The sequence below is a fragment of the Diabrotica virgifera genome, chromosome 5 (genome assembly GCF_917563875.1).
Source record: "Diabrotica virgifera virgifera chromosome 5, PGI_DIABVI_V3a".
In the NCBI taxonomy this organism is placed as follows: Eukaryota; Metazoa; Arthropoda; class Insecta; order Coleoptera; family Chrysomelidae; genus Diabrotica; species Diabrotica virgifera.
Genome location: NC_065447.1, coordinates 36494451 through 36516170, shown reverse-complemented (window position 1 = coordinate 36516170; position 21720 = coordinate 36494451). Strand labels below are relative to the sequence as shown.

General features: G+C 33.3%; 1 protein-coding gene across 3 annotated transcripts in view; it reads left to right on the top strand.

The window, feature by feature from the left end:
• The window catches only part of LOC126885685 (protein PALS1), a 667108-nt gene that overhangs the window by 90305 nt on the left and 555083 nt on the right, over nucleotides 1–21720 (top strand). The window contains exon 1 of one of the 3 annotated variants that reach the window (XM_050652392.1): nucleotides 16353–16617. The exons of the other annotated variants lie outside the window; for them this stretch is intronic. The gene's annotated coding sequence lies outside the window, so the exon portion shown is untranslated. Of the gene's footprint in view, nucleotides 1–16352; nucleotides 16618–21720 lie in introns of those variants that run through there. 3 annotated transcript variants of the gene reach the window in all.

Sequence of the window (21720 nt, the reverse complement as noted above, 5' to 3'; positions counted from 1 at the left end):
GCCAACTTCTAGACGAAGAGTAAAACTTCATATAAAACATAAAATAGCTGGGTCTAAGTGAACAATAGTGAAAATTTTTATAAGACCATATAGAAAGCTATTCTACTCTCGACGGCCAGATGGATGAATGAACTTTCTCCTTAGAGGGAGTGTGAGCCATATGGCTAAATATGGAAATAATAAGCCATAATAATAGAAATCGCCAAGTACAGAGAGCTGGAAATACAAATAAGGAAGTACTGGAAAATGGAAAATATCCAAAAAAAAATAGATACCTATTATACTCTCTACTACTGGAGTCATTACTAAGAACCTCTTAGAGAATTTAAAACAGCTGGGTCTTAATGAACGTCTTTTTAACGCAGAAAGTGATACTACTCCCAACATGCAGATACGTAAGAAAATTTTTGGGAGATACTCCAATGTACCAAATCACCTAGGGCTCGATAACACGAAAAGAGACCTACCAGAGTTCAATCCTTTTGATACCGTAGGTATCTTGGATGAGTGAATTTTCCCCTTAGAGGAAGTGTGAGCCGTATGTCAAAAAGCTGGAGAATAATAATAATAACCTGTAAAAGTTTTTTATCAGTTTTTAGATCAGTCAGTTTGTCAGTTTTGACCTAATTGTAGATCAAGTCCCTAATGAAATAAATGAGCACATTCCTGAGCTTACAATGCGTACAAGAAACTAGACCTAATAATACACAGCAGCAGTATATATGCGGATTTGCTAATGTTGTGGGCTTTAATATCAGAACACGACGGGGAACTCATATCGGAAGGACAGATAACAGAATTGCACCTTGAAAAAAACGGTTGTTAAGGTCATAGGTACATAATTCGCAAATATTTTACGGCTATCCCTACTTTTTCTGTCTTTACACGGCAAATTACGTGTAGTAAAATTCACACTGGTATGGATATGTAAACATTGTAGAATGTCATTCTAGTAATGTTTGTTGAAAATGTCATCATTAACTTAAAGAGATGGCTTTTGAATGTTCTTGGATAACTGTTATTTGTATAATTGCAAATTATTAATTCAGTTAATAAATGTGATTATTTCATTCATAGGAGATTCTGACCAATAGAAAGCTACAGAAATCTGAATTAAATCGATAATTTTTGATAATCTCCCGTCGTTAAGTATATTACGTCATATGCCCTTCGTTGCTACGAAAAAATACATTCAGTGACATTAATGACAATTAATGTTTTAAAAATTATAAAAGTGATGACTTTCAATCGTCAAATATTTATAAAAACTGTGTGTTTAATGGTACTTACATAAATAAATTACAATAAAATTTTGGTTTTGAACAGTTTTATTCATGAAATAATCGCAACAAATTGCACTCGTCCTCTGAAATTAATATAGAATTTTTGCTCTCGTGACACTTTGACATAATTTCACTCGCCTTCGGCTCGTGAAATTAAAACTGTCAAAGTGTCACTCGGGAAAAATTCAATAATTTCAGAGCTCTTGTGCAATTACTACTGATAATTTTTTCACTAACCATGTATTCAGTGATTGTAATAATTTATATGTACAACAAATACTAATAATCAATCGAGAAAAGAGGAAAAGTGTTAAAGTGATATTTTAATAATATATTGTTACTATGGAACGCTTACAATTTTTAACATCTTTAACAACAAAATACTTGGATCACAGAATATATTATCCTGATGTATTCTCTGCTTGGATCTTCCACAAATAATACACAATAAATAACTTTTTATTAAGGTGATACAGTAGCGATCAACAGGTGGCCAAAACGCGTTCCAAGATTGCGGCTGTAATTTTGAATATTTTTTCGAGATATTTGGCACACGTATTCGTAATATAATAAAGAATTGTGGTACAGAGCCCAATATGAAAAATATATTAATATGTGGAAATTACTCTGTAATTAAATATAATATTAACAAAACGAGTCTGTACCGCCATTAAGAAGAACAGAAAAATACACTTTCTTGAAATAAACTTTTTTATCCGATGCCTAGATTTTGTGTCATTTTGGAACTACTAATGAAATAAAAAATTTTAGTAGTTCCAAAATGACACAAAATCTAGGCATCGGATAAAGAAGTTTATTTGAAGAAAGTGTATTTTTTTGTTCTTCTTAATGGCGGTACAGGCTCGTTTTTTTAATATTGTATTTAATTACAGAGTAATTTCAACATATTAATATATTTTTCAAATTGGGCTCTGTACCGCCATTCTTTATTATATTACGAATACGTGTGCCAAATATCTCGAAAAAATATTCAAAATTACAGCCGCAATCTTGGAACGCGTTTTAGCTACCTGTTGATCGCTACTGTTTCCTCTTAAGTTCACGTCTTAAATCAATTATTTATCAAATACACTATATATCAACATTATTTAATCAACAACTCAAAATATTCCCGATGCTACGTCAAATATTTAAAATTGTCACTGATTGTCAATGTCTGACTGACAATATCCTGACAATATTCTATTCAACTGAGTGCGTTGTAAGACAAAGATATATTTGGAAAATATTACCACGGACATGGTGTCCATTTTTTTCGAATCCTGAAAAAACTAATAAATACTTTTAAAAAATTTAAACGCAGAATTAAAGACTAAACTATTACCGAGGGCCGAAAGTGCCTTAGAATAAATAAAAAGTTTATTTTGAATGACATATTATATTTGAAATTAAAAATCACACTAAATTTTCTCTTAGTTTTCACCTCTGTAACTTATTAAAATAAACATTATAGAAGTTTTCAGGGACTTTCGGCCCTCACTTATAACGTAATCTTTCATTCTGCGTTTAAATTTTTCAAAAATACTTATTAGTTTTCTCAGGATTCGAAAAAAATTAATTCCCATTTGAATAGAATTGCAGCCGAAAATACGTACCCATACTCTTAAGGAAAATTTGAATTATTATTGTGTAAGGATATTGGTCAAATCACGGAATATATTCGAGGAACAACAAGTAGAAAAGCAATTAGAAGAACTGACGGAATATTGCCACGTACTGCAAAACACTCAAAATATGCCAAGTTTTCGGACAGTCACCACAATCAAATATATTAAAAATATTACTTAAGCAAATACATATATTAAAAACAATAAGAGCCGAAAGAGAAAGCAACTACAGAGTGGTGTGTACAAACTAACTTGTGGTGACTGTCCGAAAACTTACATCGGTCAAACTGGCAGAACCTTTGACAAACGGATTGCAGAACTCAAAAGGGCTTTCAACAATAGAAAAACAGACACTTCTACATACGCACTTCACCTTCTAGACCATAATGATTTTTTTAAACCGCCGTTACACGCGTCTTCTATTGTGACGTGGTTGCACGCGTATGAGCGTCGCCCTCACCTACATAAATTCGACTTATTTCGAGGAAGAATGAATGTCAACATGTATAAATATAAAATGGGTTGTACTCACATATTATAGAAAGTCTCGTAAACCATTTTTTAAATTAATTTAACAAAACAAAAGTAAAAATAATATAGATCAAAAGCAAGTTTTCTTAATTCTCAATTTCAGCAAGCCACTGAAGAAATTAACGTTCTTTACGCGAATTAATTTTACTAAAAATACAAATTAAAATTAACAACTGTTCTGAAGCTATTTCTTTGTGGCATTTATGTAATTAACTATTAATATTTTGTATTTTGATAACGACGTCCGAGGTGGAATTCGAAACGTCAATAAAATCAATTTTTCAAGTTAAATTGTGGCTTATTTCCCAATTAGAATAGGTAAATTTAAAAATGGGTTCTTAACCAGTGGCGCACCTAGAATTTTCCATTTAAAAATGGGTTCTTAACCAGTGGCGCACCTAGAATTTTCCTCTGGGGGGGAGGGGGTTTGCTTGGGCACCGAAAGTTTTTTGTATTATTTGTGAAAGACAAGTTACATTTTCCTACTTTCTTTTATATATATTTCTATATACTCTGGGTGGGATTTTAACCCCCAAACCTGCCCTCGGTGTGCCACTGTTCCTAACCTAATCCAAACAATAATATTTTAATTAAACCTACCTAAATATTAAGTAAAAACCTAAAAGTTTCTTTGAGATAATAGAAACGTGATTTCACTGTGATTGCACGCGCAGTGAGGAATTCCCTCACTTGAAGAGGCATGTCTCTTCTTTCAACTATCACACAGCACACTGACTGCCTGAAATATTCTATAACTTTTTCATACCCTCTCATGAACCATGCTAAAGGCATTCCTGGGTGCTTAAGGTTATCGTATTAGTTTACACAATTTCATTGGTTATAAACAAATATGGTGAGGGATTCCCTCATAGCGCGTGTAATGGCGGGTTAATGAACAGTTTCAATTTCTGCATATTCAAAATAAAGGCCTTAAGCTATCCTTATTAGAATCTGTGGAAATTAATAAATTGAAAAATATAGATATAATTCTGAATGACCAACTCGAGACAAACAGCTCCCCACTCCTCAACCTCTTCAGTTAAAGACTTTAAAATGCAAACCCATAGTAAACTAAATCACTTGAGAAAGGCACTCTGTCGAAACAGCTGTAGTCACATAGTTATAATAAATTTTGTGGAAGTATAGAAAACAAACGTTTTCAGTGTTTTATTGTTAGATAAAATGAACTTCCATCAAGTAACGGTCGAATCCATCAATTACTCACAATATGATCCACAAAACAACACAACTCAACAGTGCTTGGATACGTTAAAACAAAAGCTCTTCATTTCTTCAGGACGACTAAGAAGATACAAACTTGGTAACAACCGGAATTGCAATAATGCACTTTTTGAGCATGCTGAGAAGGCATTCTATTCTTTAGAAAGTGTTAATAAGTCTTGCCCAAGCCCTGAACAAAATCATGAGTTTTGATGTAATCAACTATTCACACCAGCTTCTCTTAACACCAACGCTGGATGGTACAGCTACGATATTACTCCTTACGAATCATTCACTACTGAAGATTTCTCAAATATCCAGCCAATTACCACCCAATTACTTGTCTTTCTATGCTTAAAAATAATATATGGCATTATACGGCAAAAACTACAAGTCGTACCTATAATATTCAAATTGAATATTAGTCTTAGATAAAATATATTCAAGTAGGAATAAGAAATATTAAGTTTTCGTGATGATATATGTCGCTATATACTTTAATAATGTATATCATATTGCAATATGATATTCTATTTCAATTCTCAGATATGAGATCCGCCTAATAAAGATGAGAACTGTGTTTCTTTCGCTATTGTGTTATGTAATTGGTAAGAGTACCGCTTAATGAGTGACTAATTAAATTGGTGAGATCGTACCGATTCGTTGCTCGTTGCTTGCGAGCCATCGCACTAGTTAAACAGGTATTAATGGAAAGGTGAGGTGCGACGTTGACAAGTCTACAAAAAAATAAGTACCTACGGTAATCAAAAAGATTATTTTATGATAATTTTTAAGAGCCTATAGTCAACCGCGTACAATCTGCGCAAACTAATGTTTTAAAGGTAGCGGAACATATTCTCAAATCATGGATATTTTTATAAAAACACAGACCGAACGCAGAGAACGTAACAAACACTTTATTGCATGAAGCCAATAAGATAGCTGAAGAATGCGGTTTTGAATTATCTACCCCTAGAACTGTAAACAAGCAACAGCATAGAAGCAATAAACCAGCTGATACGCCTAGTGAATACTGGAGGCGATTCATGATTATTTCATATCTTCTCTAGAGACACGGTTTTCCGAAGAAAATACGCCAGCCTTCGCTCTGAGTCTTCTGCGTCCCAAGCATTTTTCAAAAATTGATTTAAATTGCCTTAAATTAGAACAACTGAGACAATTCTTAAACCACTATGAAATAGATGGAATAGATGCAGAGCTAGAAGTATGGGTAGAACATTGGAAGAAAAAACGCCTTAATAATGAGTTAGACAGCCGTTAACAAAAAAATTGCTGGAAATTCTCGTAACATTGCCTTGCACTACGTGTACAGTTGAGAGGTCGTTCAGCAGTCTTCGAAGAATAAAACCATGGTTGCGGAGTACAATGGTCGAAGATCGCCCTAATGGGTTGGCTCTAATGAGCATTCATGGAAAACAAATATTACCAAAAAAGAAAGCTTTTGTAGAGAAAGTTTTACAAGAATTTACAATTGATCCGCGTAAATTGTTGTTTAAATAATAGTTTTTAGGAACAGACAATTTATCTTGCTTCACAAATCGAAGGACATTCCAGGAGGAAATAAACTTTTTAAATTTGCATCACGTTTTTGTAAAAAGCATTAAAAAAGTTTTAAATATTTAAATTATATTTAGTTTGCTTAATTTTAGTTTTAAGTTTAAGACTCTCAATTTACGTCTATATTTATTCTATTGCTTATCTAACCAATTTTTTTATTTCTCAATTCTGCCCCCCCCCCTAGTTTTGATCCTGCGGACGCTACTGCTAGGGCATGCGATTTCAACATGCAACGATACAGCAATGATAACATTTTTAAGTCTAATAATAGTTTGTTTAAAATGGAAGGTTTTTGACCAATGTGTTTTACCGGTTCTTAAAATATGGTGCGGAAACTCTAAGTCTGACAAAAGGATCAATAAATAAAATAAGAGTTACATAACCTGCTAAGAGCAGGAGTCGCGGATGCAGTTGAAAGAATAGCCATGGCCAAATGGGCTTGGGCCGGACATGTTGCCAGATTGACGGATAGATGGACCATAAAGATTCTGGAATGGCAAGCAAGACAAGAAACATATATTATATCTGTAAAGCATACAACTGTAAAGAAGAGGACGACCACCGATTAGGTGGACGAAGCGCATCACCACAAATTGTATGTAAGAAGCTTAAGGGGGGGGGGTATGGTTTGAAATATTTCATTTTTTTTATTATTTCAAATAAAAATGCATTCTTTCAAGAATACTCTCTGAAAATTTCAGATTGATCGGAGTAAAATTACCCGAGATACAGAGTGTTGAATATCCCTACCTTCGATCCGCTTTGCCGGGGCTTCGCGCCAGCACGCTTGAGCGTAGTGAGAAACGTTAAACAACTGTTTGCCTTCTCTTTTGTAGATTACTCCGCAATTCGAAAAACATATTCCAATGTTCATCATTTTACGATTTGGTAGACAATTAAGAAGATGAAGATGCAGTTATCAAAACTTTAAACGCATTTTTCTCAAAACTGCTTTTTCAAATGCGGTGGACATTGTAACTGAAAAACTACTTGACCGATCTACCTGAAATTTTGCATAGATTTTCTTTTGACATTTCGTGAGGTAACAACGTTGAGATATTTTTCGTTTTGTGCTTATTTTTTTTTTTCAACAATATTAAATCTGTTGGTTTTCACAAAAGTTTTATCAAAAATTTCGTATTTTTGACTTCTGAGTGATACCAAAAATTCAAAAATCATTAAAAATAAAAAAACTCGACGTTGTTACCTCGTGAAACTCAATAAGATAATTAAATCTTTTTTAATTTTTTGTTTCGTATGATCCAGTGATGAGGTCTGATGTCCACTGCAAAATCCATTTTTTTTTAGCTGCCTGCCAAAATTGTCACCAATGGCTTATTTTTCAATATTTTGGATTGAATTTTTTCTTAAATATTCTTTGAATTGTACTTAATATATTTATTTAATTTAAAAATAAAATAATTCTACCATAGCATTAAAAAAAATTCACAAAAATGTGCTTGATATGTTGATTTCAAACCATACGATAGAGATACCATTAAGATAGAGATAAGTGGAACATTTTACGGAAGGCCTACGTTCGGTAGTGGACAAATATAGGATAAATGATGATGATGATGTGAATTTGAACTGTATCAGCGCAGAGCCATAAAACTGTCAAAACAACTAATAAAAACAACGATAGATTAAGTAAGGTATCTGACGAAATTTGGATAGAGCACGTCATGGATTTGCTAAGGGAATAAATAGAAAAGGTCATACAAAGAAATTAACAAATATAAGCTTAACTAAAAATAGAACAAGTAAGCAAGGCAATCAAAGAAATGAAATTTAAAAAAATCCCCAGGTCCAGGTGCTAATAAAATATGGTTCACACAAACGTATTGAAATGCTTCGCATATTATTATTTAAACGGCGAAAAAGTTCAAGAAGACTAGAAACAGTGTAATGAATAAAACAGTGATATGAAACGCACAAAACCTGATCCAGCAGATTATAGGAGAATAGTTATACTAACAATAGGCAGATTATGCTCCTAAATATTAAGAAACCTAGTAAAAGTAGATATTAAAGACAAACAATTACGTATTTTTTATGGGAAATAAGCCACAATTTTACTAAAAAATGAATTTATTAACGTTTCGAAGCCCAAATCGGGTTTCGTTGTCAAAATACAAAATACTATTAAAATAAAACAAACATGTTGTTGCTAAGTAAAAAAATTCTTCTAATAATTTATTTAATCTGACTCATTTATATTGGCAATTCAGACGTATATTATACATTTTAAAGTAGAAGACTTTAAAATGATATCGCCAATATTTATGAGTTGCGTTCCTGGGACGACTTTACTAAAAGATAGTTCATTCGATTACATGAAATCAATCCCAACTCAAGAATATCCGTCGCAAAAAAAATCATAGCATGTGATCTGTCTTTAAAAAGACAACAAAATGCAACGATGACAGTAAAATTCTCGCGTTAGAGATTCCACAGTAAATCACGAGGGAAAACCAGGAAAAAACCTCGTGATACTATCCCGACATCGTAAGTATTTGGTCTTACATTTAATCTACCTTCAAAAAACTAATACCAAATTCTGACCTTAATATGTTTAAATTATAAATAATATTAATATTACATATATATACAATAAGTAATACTAAAATATAAAACCTGTACTAACTCGATATGTTATTGACTTACTAATCGTGGTATTTTCTTTCTATTGACTTCCTCTTTCAGTATGGGTAACCACATCCTACTGCATTCTACCGAGGAATTTGCGACACAATTGGTTTCATTTAGCATAATTAGAGCCGCTTCTTTGATTTTTCTCTTTTTACTATCTGATTCTTTCAGGACTATACTTGAATCTCTCCACTGAACTCTATGTTCATTATCCCATGCGTGTTGACATATCTGAGATCTATCAAATTCTCTGTTTTTAATATAAGACTGATGTTCACTTATTCTAACGTTTAATGGTCTTGATGTTTCACCTAAATAAAATTGTTCGCATTCACAAGGTATTCTATAAATGCAATTCTTTGTTCTTTCTTGTTCATTGTTAGGTTTAGTTTTAGATATAATAGATCTCAATGTGTTTGTTGTTTTGAATGTTGTTGAAATGTTGAATTTATTTCCTATCGTTTTAAGTTTCTCGGATAGTCCTTTTATATATGGTATTGTTATTCTCCTCGTATTATTTCTTGTGAATGTTGTAGGATCCCGTTCTAAGTTGTTCTGTTCCATTCGATCTAATCTTGTGAATTCCTTATTTATAAACGATAAAGGATAATCATTTTTTTAATAAAACAGATGTTAACAATTGTTTTTCTTCTAAAAATGAATTTTCGTTAGAACAAGTAATTTTGGCTCTATCATATAAGGATTTAATGATTCCCTTTTTAACGTTGATGTTGTGATTTGATTTGTAATTGAGATATCTGTTGGTGTGTGTTGGTTTTCTATACACCTGAGTCTCATATCCAGTATCCTTCTTTGAGACTAAAACATCGAGGAAAGGCAAAGTGTTATTGTATTCCTTTTCCATTGTAAATTTTATTGTCTCTTCTTGATCTTGTCTTCATATATTAATGTGGTTACCCATACTGAAAGAGGAAGTCAATAGAAAGAAAATACCACGATTAGTAAGTCAATAACATATCGAGTTAGTACAGGTTTTATATTTTAGTATTACTTATTGTATATCTATGTAATATTAATATTATTTATAATTTAAACATATTAAAGTCAGAATTTGGTATTAGTTTTTTGAAGGTAGATTAAATGTAAGACCAAATACTTACGATGTCGGGATAGTATCACGAGGTTTTTTCCTGGTTTTCCCTCGTGATTTACTGTGGAATCTCTAACGCGAGAATTTTACTGTCATCGTTGCATTTGGTTGTCTTTTTAAAGACAGATCACATGCTATGATTTTTTTTTGCGACGGATATTCTTGAGTTGGGATTGATTTCATGTAATCGAATGAACTATCTTTTAGTAAAGTCGTCCCAGGAACGCAACTCATAAATATTGGCGATATCATTTTAAAGTCTTCTACTTTAAAATGTATAATATACGTCTGAATTGCCAATATAAATGAGTCAGATTAAATAAATTATTAAAAGAATTTTTTTACTTAGCAACAACATGTTTGTTTTATTTTAATAGTATTTTGTATTTTGACAACGAAACCCGATTTGGGCTTCGAAACGTTAATAAATTCATTTTTTAGTAAAATTGTGGCTTATTTCCCATAAAAAATACGTAATTATAAAAATGCCACAAGGAAATAGCTTCAGAACAACATTAAAGACAAACAACCTGAAAGACAAGTGGGGTTTAGAGCTGGACCATTCACAATAGTTAATCCATTTACATTGAAAATCGCAGAAGAAAAAGAGTACAGAGAAATAGAGAAATTCATATTGCCTTAATTGACTTGGAAAAAGCATAATATACAGTGTGTCCACGGGTTGGGCGCCCAAGAGGAAAAACTTCTTTATTTACAATTTTAGCGAAAAATGTCATTCTGATAAAAAGTTTTGCTTGTAAAAAGCTTTTCAAAACCTGCTTAATTTTGTAGCCAATTTTATGTAAATCCTTATACATTTTTGCACTAAGTTCGAAATCGTAACAATAATCTAGTGTTGCTAAGCTACAATGTAGCTTAGGTCAACTCCGATAAATAATTTGCGAATTGTCATTTTTTTCGACAAAAATTTTAAATTTTTATTTAAAAAATGACAGATAAATTCTTTGTTGAACGTTTAACATTGTCGAAAAAATGACAATTGGCAAATTATATATCGGAGTTGACATTTACTAAGCTACATTGTATCTTAGCAACACTAGAGTGTTGTTAAGATTTCGAACTTAGTGCAAAAATTTATACGAATTTACATAAAATTGGCTACAAAACTAAGCAGGTTTTGAAAAACTTAAATTTTATTTCCTTTTATGGAGTTTTAAAACAAGCAAAACTTTTTATCAAGAATGACATTTTTCGCTAAAATTAAAAATAAAAAAGTTTTTCCTCTTGGGCACCCCATCCGTGGACACACTACCTATATCGTGTCAATTTCTCAGTTGTAGAAAGAAATGGCTAATTTAAAAATAAATTTGAGTTTTTATTGACTACTTAAAAATATGTATATACACTCGCGATCATAAAAAGCGGGTCACTCGATGAGTTATTCAAGTTAGATTTCTCGAATTTTCTAAACCTGTTGTCCGATTTGAGTGATTTTTTTAGTATGCTATAGCCTTATTCTTTAAGAATATCGCCATCATAATATTGTTGCTAGACATGTAAATTGTCATTGTATACCGGGTGTAACAATCATACTGTGTTTATTCCTCAAAGTTCGAAACACCCCGTGGAATGTTTTAGCATAGATAAAATATTGAAATTAAAACTGGATTGTAGCCTTAGGCTTTCTTAACATTTTCTTTTTTGATTTATTTGTTTACATTGGATAATAAAAAAGTTAGGCACCTTAACATCTAACCATGTTCTTCATCAATACAGGGTGTTTCTAAATAAATGCGACAAACTTTAAGAGGCAATTCTGCATGAAAAATAATGACCGTTTGCCTTATAAACGTATGACCACAAATTCTTAGGTTTCGAGATACGGGATGTTGAATTGTTTCTTACAAACTGACGATTTATTTATTGCTCTAAAACCGGTTGAGATATGCAAATTAAATTTGGTAGATGTTAAGAGGTAGTTATGGTGCATTTTTTGACATACAATTAGGAATTTTATATTCACCATTGGCGTGCATACGGGATGTATCTAAAATGTTTATACCCGTATGCACGCCAATGGTGAATATTAGAATTATTAATTGTATGTCAAAAAATCCACAATAACTGCCTCTTAAAACCTACCAAATTTCGTTTGCGTATCTCTATTGGTTTTAGAGCAATAAATAAATCGTCAGTTTGTAAGAAAAATTTCAACATCCCGTATCTCGGAAACGAAGCATTTGCAGACATATGTTTATAAAGCAAACTGTCATTATTTTTTCATACAGAATTACCCCTTAAAGTTTGTCGCAATTATTTAGAAACACTCTGTATTGATGAAGAACATAGCTAGTTATTAACGTGCTTAACTTTTTTATTATCCAACATAAACAAATAAATCAAAAAAGAAAATGTTAAGAGAGCCTAAGGCTACAATTTAGTTTTAATTTCAATATTTTATCTATGCTAAAACATTCCACAGGGTTTTCCGAACTTTTAGGAATAAACACAGTATGATTGTTACACCCGGTATACAATGACAATTTACCTGTCTAGCAACAATATTATGATGGCGATATTCTTAAAGAATAAGGCTATAACATACTAAAAAAATCACTCAAATCGGACAACACGTTTAGATAATTCGAGAAATCTAACTTGAATAACTCATCGAGTGACCCGCTTTTTATGATCGCGAGTGTATTATTAAGAAAACTCTACAAGAATTAAAATAGGAACAGAATACCTCTCCGTTTAAAATAACTAAAGGTTTGAGACAAATACAGTCGGAAAAATGAAAGAATACCCATGAACGAACATATAAAACACGCTGTATTTTCCTGTCACCGTGTCACAAAGAAAATTGTCTAGTGCAAGTACATGTAACAATAATTATTACATGTACTTGCGCTGGCCAATTTTTTGTGTGACACGGTGACAAGAAAATACAGCGTGTTTTATCTGTTCGTTCATGGGTATTCTTTCATTTTTCCTACTGTATGTAGTTTATCATCCACCCTATTTAATATTTATATACCTATTCTACAGAAATGGTGAGGAGGGGATCCTACAGAAATAGGTGAGAACATGTCAAAACATGAGGATAACCGTGAAAGAACAATAGTATATTGTACAACAAGTGAGAAAAAAGATATATTTCTCACGAGCGTAGATGTTTGTTGGCATGAGACGAGGCACGAGCCGCAAATCAAGCGAGGGAGAAATAATATGTCATTTTCTCATGTGTTGTACACTGTACTTTTTCTATGGATGCGGTTTTGTCAAGAGTTCAAACTTCAGAAATTAAATAATTTAGGTTTTAGGTATATTGTATGCATAAATTGAAATAAAATACATATACAGGTAGGTATTTAATATTTTTAAAATTTATATACCTTATTTTTAAAAATTCTAATTAACAGTTATTTTTGAACAGTTTTGAAAGGTAATTCCTGGTAAGTTTTGCTTTAACACATCTGTTTGACAACATTAATTATTGTATTTGTAGTGTGCATGTTACCATGGAAACAGCGACCATATTATGTAAGACTGTAGGAGAACCCGTGAGAAAAAATATTTCTCACTGCAATGGCCGACTTTTCTTTTAGTAGTGAGAGATGTTGCATATTGTATAGCATGCATAGAAAAAAGCTTTTTACGCTCCTCTTCGCCGATGACCAAATAGTGACCGCGGAAGATGGAGACGGTCTTAGCTATATGATAAGAGAATTAAAAGAAGAATATGAAGCGGCAGTCTAAAAATGAATATGACAAAAAGTGAATATCTAATAGTGGGCAGTGGGAAAAAATCAAGTGTGTAAAAACCTGCAATTATTTGGGGATAATTTTCAATCAGAAAGGGAATAGTGAAGACGAAATCAGAGCGAGAATAAATAAGGGTATTTTGTATAAGGACACGAGCATTAAATGCTTATTTGGGAGTAATTTTCAATAAGAAAGGAATAGTAAAGACGAAATCAGAGCGAGAATTAATAAGGGTAGAGCGTTAACACGAGTGTTAAATGCTTTTTTATGGCAAAAGTCACTCAAAAAAGAAACAAAAAACATATGTGTGGAAGTATTGTACAAAGTGTTACACTATTCATTTCGGAGGTTTGAAATGTTACCAATTCAAAACATACTTTGGGAGCAAAGTATGCTAAATATGCAGTCACTCGAGCGCTTTGGGGACCTATTGAGTTGTGAAGAGTAGGTCCTAAAACCAAAAAAAGTTAAGTAAAGTTTTCCATTTTAGTGGGTACTTATCCATTTTTAATTTAATTTTCCATTTTCAACAATCGTTTTTTAGATTATAGCGCCATCTATCCACAATTCGAAAAAATGTCTCGAATAAAAGTTACTTATTTTTACGTAAGGAATCCAAATCTGCAATAAAAATGGGGGCTCCCATTTAAGATTTTAAAGTAACCCCCACCCCAGCTCCGTGGGGGTTGTGTTTGGTGCCATTCGATAGATTTTTAAAAAATATTGATTAAGTCATTTTTTTAGTTTTTCGACCTGATGTTCATTTCGCGAAATATCGCGGAATTCGTATTTAAAATATTAAATTTACCCCCACCCCCCTCCGTGGGAAGTCGACATTGATATCATTCGATAGATTTTTGAAAAGTATTGAGAACATATTTTTTAGTTTTTCGATCTGTCATTCATTTCGCGAAATATTCGCTTTTTTCTTGTGAAACTTTGGGACTCACCCATTTCCTTACGCCCCGCCCAAATCGTCAGATTTTTGAAATATGCACTGTTTTGCATGTACTTAACTTACCTTATCTTAATCTAACAATTTCGAGTTTTTCTTTTCGGCCCCCCCTTAACGAACTCCTCTGCATTAAGAGCGAATATATGGTAGAGGTACATTTTCAGGGTACAAGGTTTCTCCCATGTAATAATCTGATGCGCTTGAGTAACTGCAAAAATCCCCTGTTGGGCTCCCCTACAACAAAGCTACTAAAACAAATTTTTGATGATCGAGATGGACTATTTCAGACGAAGTTTTGGTAAATCATTTGGGGTTTTAAGCCATTAAAACGCCACACTTGGCTAGTGCGTGTTGGTTTGGATGTGGAGGGAGGAAAAGGTGGAGATGGTAATGCTTTGGGTTTGAACATGGTTTCCTCGGTGAAGAGATACTGGGGAAATCCACGAGCTCGCGTGGGCAGGTGTGCTATTCCTGAAGTAGATTTATCCCCTGCTGGGATCGCAGAGAAGTATCTATCCGCTACCCACGCCTTCACTCCAAGTATTGTCGAGTGGAGGCCACGAGAAGAGGCACTACGGAGCAGAGGAGAGGACGCCCACCAACCAACCAGATGGGCCGACGATCTGAATCAGTAACTGGATGCAAGCCGCACAAAACGGAGACAGATGGAAAGAGCTGAGAGAGACCTATGTCTAACAATGGACGCGTACGGGTTGATGTTGATGATGATGTGGTAAATCAAAACTAGAAAGGGTCAGAAACGAATAGATATTATATAAAATGAAGCTAGATCTGAACATAGGCTAGGATCATCATCATCAATCAGCCCTGATTTGCCCAGTGTGTAACATCAATGTTGAACTCCCCAATTGCTCACAATTAATCTTATGAGGTCGTTTGAGAACGTCAATCGCATGGAGTCTTCATCGACTTCGCTTGTCTGCCCGTGGTTTCAACTCAAGCAATTTTTTTGTCCAACTGTCATCTTTCATTCTTGCAACATGTCTCACTCATCTACATTTTGCCTTGTAATACATTGATAATATCTTGCACTCCGGTTCGTCTACGAAGCTCTTTGTTTCTTAGTATGTTTCTTAAAGCTTGTTTACACGGCTAGAGTTTTGAGAAGAGTAGAGTAGCGAGGAGAGTCGACTCTACTCGCTGCTCTACCAAAAATGGCTTGTGACCGTTCACACGAGAGGAGAATACAAGTAATAGTGGAACAATGGAATGACAGCGTCCTCACTCTCCTACCTACTCTACGTTACCAGAATAGAGCGCGTTTCGTGGGTATAGTGCGTACACGAGTGGACATTTTGGCGGTAGTGGAGGTAGTAGAGTATAGTTACTTTGCCACATGTTGCTAGTCACTCTACTCGGCCACCTACTATACACTCTACTTGCTACTCTATTGTGCTGAGCGTTTTTACAGGTAGAGTTACTCTACTCTATCAAGTACTTGCATCATTACTCTACCCGTGTAAACATGCCTTTAAGCTTGTGCCAAGCATTAAAGATCTCTCCATTTTACATTGTGTCGTTCTCAATTTGAACGGTCGATAAAGTTGACTATTCAGTAATTGAGGATATTTATTTCATAACGCTGACAACACTGTTCACCTCTTACAGCATTTACTCACGAAAAGGTAGGAAATACCTGCGAGTAGAGTCGCGGCTACGTCTACAGTGACTTTCGCGGTTACATACTGATACTATCGTCGCGGGTCCGTCGATTTACGTGGCCAGTGACCGTTTTTGGTGGACAATACTTTTCAAGAGTCTTTTGTGAATTAAAACTAAAACAGTGTTTCATAGCGTGAACCTTACATGGTGTGTTAAGTGTTTAGGTTTTGTGTCTGAGTTAGCAGGATTCAACTTTCTCACGGAGTATCAGGAATTTTTCGTTCTGCTGTTGTTGATGTTGAGATAGAGGTGAGAAGTATGCTTCAAGTAAAGATTGTGCTTTAGTTTTGCGGAGGCTGGGTCGCATATTGACAGAAAAATGTTGTTAGACTGGTTGATTGTTTCTATGTAGATTTGTTTAGAATTTTAAATCGTGCGTTTAAATATTTGCTATGAAATCAATGTAGAAATATAAATGAAAATAATTCAACCACTTCAATTAGTATTCTATATTTTATTATCGCTCTAGTATCCACAATGATTTGTTTAATGTATTTTTAACGCTGAAAATTTTTGTTCTTATTAAAAAGTCGTTAATTTTGTGTAGATTAAACTTCAAAATAAACACTATTTAAATGCTCGCGTTTTAAAGTGATACATAAAAATGTGCAACTATTTTTTGTAATCGCAGGATCTATTAAGCTCTATCTGATCTGTCAGTGGTTTCTGTCATTTTCAGACGTAAAATTTTAAATAACTTGTCTAAACTGCTTACTGCTAAGTATCCCCATTAGAAGAAGTCTAGAGGATTCATGTCCGGAGACCTTACAGGCCAAGCAACGTTCAAAAATGTTCCAATAACTTAATTTTCCGTTAAAAATTTGTAAAAGAAATTCTGGAATTACTATGACATTGTGCTCCATCATAGTGGTACCATATACGTTGCCTTTCTATTATTGATAGATTATCATATAATTCAGAAATCCCATTCATTAAAAATTCTAGTAACGTTCAGCTTTCATAGTAGTGCGAAAAAAGAATGGCCCATTTATTTTATTTTTTATAAATTCCACACCATATTAGATTTAAAAATGTATTGGCCTCTCGTTTTTTGGTGGAAAATACTTTTATCAAGTCTTTTGTGAATTAAAACTAAAACAGTGTTTCAAAGCGTGAACCTTATATGATGTGTTAAGTGTTTAGGTTTTGTGTCTAAGTTAGCAGGACTCGACTTTCTCACGGAGTATCAGGAATTTTTCTTTCTGCTGTTGTTGATGTTGAGATAGAGGCTTCAAGTAAAGATTGTGCTTCAGTTTTGCGGAGGCTGGGTCGCATATTGACAGAAAAATGTTGTCAGATTGGTTGATTGTTTCTTGTAGATTTGTTTAGAATTTTAAATCGTAACTTTAAATATTTAGTTGAACGACTGATAAGTTTTGTACACACTTGAATGAATGAAGAAAGTGAAAAAACTATATTAAAGTGTGTAAAAATATTTAATTTCCTTAACTAAGCGCTTTCGACATATGTGTCATCATCAGAGCTAATGGTCAAAGTATATAAAAAAAAGTACCGGCTACTTCAGGTTGTAGGTGTTTGCATATTAAGAACATTGGTCTGCTGTGCAACTCCGGATGATAAAAGATTACTTTTCTTGGATTACTGGATTTTAATTAAAAATAATAAAACAGTAAGAACAACCACTTAGACGTTACAAACATATAAATTTGGTACGGTATCACCGAACCATTTTTAACTGATGTGAACAGTTGACTTATCGAGTCAACTGACGACTTGACGAGTCAACTGCTCGCATCACTTAAAAATGGTTCAGTAATACCGTACCATGACCAAAATTTATATGTTTGTAACGTCTAAGTGGTTGTTCTTACTGTTTTATTATTTTTAATTAAAATCCAGTAATCCAAGAAAAGTAATCTTTCATCATCCGGAGTTGCACAGCGGACCAATGTTCTTAATATGCAAACACATACAACCCGAAGTAGTCGGCACTTTTTTTATATACTTTGACCATTAGTTCTGATGATGACACATATGTCGAAAGCGCTTAGCTAAGGAAATTAAATATTTTTACACACTTTAATATACTTTTTTCACTTTCTTCATTCTTTAAATATTTGCTATGAAATCAAATTAGAAATATAAACGAAAAGAATTCAACCACTTCAATTAGTATTCTGTTTTATTATCGCTCTAGTATCCACAATGATTTGTTTAATGTATTTTTAACGCTTAAAATTTGTGTTCTTATTAAAAAGTCGTTAATTTTGTGTAGAAAAAACTTCAAAATAAACATTATTTAAATGCTCGCATTTTAAAGTGATACATGAAAATGTGCAACTAATTTTTGTAATCGCTGGATCTCTTAAGCTCCATCTGATCTGTTTAAGTGGTTTCTGTCATTTTCAGATGTAAAATTTTGAATAACTTATCTAAACTGCTTACTGCTAAGTATCCCCGTTAGAAGATGTCTAGGGGGTTTAGGTCCGGAGACCTTACAGGCCTAGTAACGTCCAAAAACCATCCGATAACTTATTTTCCGTTAAAAATTTGTAAAAGAAATTCTTGAACATTTATGTTACTATGACATTGTGCTCCATCATATTGGTACCTCATACGTTGCCTTTCTATTCATAGTAGTGCAAAAAAGAATAGCCCAATTATTTTATTTTTATAAATTCCACACCATACATTAGTTTTAAATGAAAGACTTAGACCACACGCTGAAACAATAGTTGGCAGGTACCAAAGTGGCTTCTGTAGACAGAAGTCAACAATAGACCAGATATTTGTTCTGCGACAGATCCTTGAAAAAACAAGTGAACATAACATCGACACACATCATCTCTTCATAGACTTCGAAAGCGCATATGACAATATAAACCGAGAATTCTTAATAAAAGCAATGAAAGAATTTAATATACCAACACAACTAATAGAACTGATAAAAGAATCTCTAAAAGTAGAAAGTAAAATCCGGATACAAAACGAACTAACGGAAACAATAGATGTGAAAAAGGGACTACGCCAGGGAGACGCTCTATCATGCATCTTGTTCAACATTGTACTCGAGAAAATAATGAGGGACACAACAGTCAATACTCGAGGAACAATAATTAATAAAAGCGTGCAAATACTAGCATTTGCAGATGATGTTGACATAATCGCAAGATCAGGAAGAGAAATGATAGAGGCATTCAATCAAATAGAATGAGCTGCACAAAATAGTGGCCTGAAAATCAACCAGAACAAAACAAAATATATGCAGGTAAGTAAAAACACAGAAATAAGGCAGCCACAAAATATAACAATAGGAGAATACAACATTGAGGGGGTAAAAAACTTTACATACTTGGGATCCCTAGTCACATCTGATAATAACATAGCAGAGGAAGTGAAGAGGCGAATATTTATTGCCAATAAAAGTTATCATGGCTTAATTCGGCAACTAAGATCAGACAACGTCGCAAGGAAAACAAAATGCCAAATATACAAAACCCTAATAAGACCGGTACTCACATACGGCTCAGAAACCTGGACACTCACTAAAAGAGAGGAAACATTGCTAGCCACCTTTGAAAGAAAAATCTTGCGACACATATATAAGGGCACAAAAGAAAATGGAATTTGGCGAAGAAGGTACAACTTTGAACTATACGAAATATACCAGGATCCAGATATCATAACATTCATTAAAATAGGACGGCTGCGTTGGATGGGACATGTAGAAAGAATGGAAGAAGGCGAAATACCAAACAAAATATTCAAACAGATGCCAGTAGGAAAAAGAACAAGAGGAAGACCGAAGCTGAGATATTTAGAACAAATAGAAAATGATATAAAAACCTTAAAAATAAAAAACTGGAGAAAAAAGCACGAAACAGATCAGAGTGGAGAAGAATCCTGGAACAGGCCAAGACCCAGAAAGGGCTGTCGAGCCAATGATGATGATGATGATGACATTAGTTTTAAAAGTGAATTGGTCCATCGTATTTTGGCGAACAATCTTTTTACCGAGTTTTTTGTGAAATAAAACTAAAACAGTGTTTCAAAGCGTAAACCTATGGTGTGTTAAGTGTTTATGTTTTGTGTCTGAGTTAGCAGGATTCAACTTTCTCATGGAGTCTCAGGAATTTTTCGTTCTGCTGTTAGTTGTTGATGTTAATATAGAGGTGAGAAGTATGCTTCAAGTAAAGATTGTGCTTCAGATTTGATTGTTTCTATGTAGATTTGTTTAGAATTTTTAATCGTGCTTTTAAATATTTGCTATGAAGTCAAATTAGAAATATAAATGTAAAATAATTCAACCACTTCAATTAGTATTCCATATTTTATTATCGCTCTTGTATCCACAATGATTTGTTTAATGTATTTTTAACGCTGAAAAATTTTGTTCTTATTAGTAAAGTCGTTAATTTTGTGTAGGTTAAACTTCAAAATAAACATTATTTAAATGCTTGCGTTTTAAAGTGGTACATGAAAATGTGCAACTAATTTTTGTAATCGCTGGATCTCTTAAGCTCTATCTGATATGTAAGTGGTTTCTGAAATTTTCAGATGTAAAATTTTAAATAATTTGTCTTACCTGCTTACTGCAAAGTATCCCCGTTAGAAGAAGTCTAAGGGGTTCAGGTCCGGAGACCTTACAGGCCAAGTAACGTCCAAAAATCTTCCAATAACTTAATCTTCCGTTAAACATTTGTAAAAGAAATTCTCAAACATTTCGGTTACTATGACATTGTGTCATACCGTTGTGTCATAAACGTCCCATGTATTTTGTCTGGCAGAACTTCCAATTGATTTGTTACCCTTTTATTAAACTCTCATGCAAAAATCAAATTGCTACTTACCACCAACATAATTTCTGTTATTTGACGTGTTCTACGTGTCGGACTTATTAAAGTGCCCAACATATTTGTCGGACAAACATTTTTTCATAATATATTGTATATAATGTTTGCTATTGAATAAACTCAAAAACAGTCTGCTAGTTTTCACAATTTTAAACTTGTCAGGATGACACGCTTCACAATTAAAATCACGTTCCACAATAATTAAAACTTCCCCTGTTCCGATGTTCCTATACATCAAAGTTTGTCCGACTAGACACCGTTAAGTTATTTACAAATTTTCAGCTTGCTATTAATAAGCTCTTTTTTTTGGTAAGCGGGATAATCCAGGCTTATTATTTAAATGCTTATTTGAAAAACTGTCTATATCTTACAGGTTTCGAACTTCGGACTACGAAAACTTCCCATGAACTTTGTCGGACTGGTTAAAATGTCCCAACATGTTTGTCGGACAAACATTTTTTCATTTATTATATGTATATTATAATGTTGACTATTGAATAAACTTTTAAAAACAGCCTGCTAGTTTTCAGAATCATAA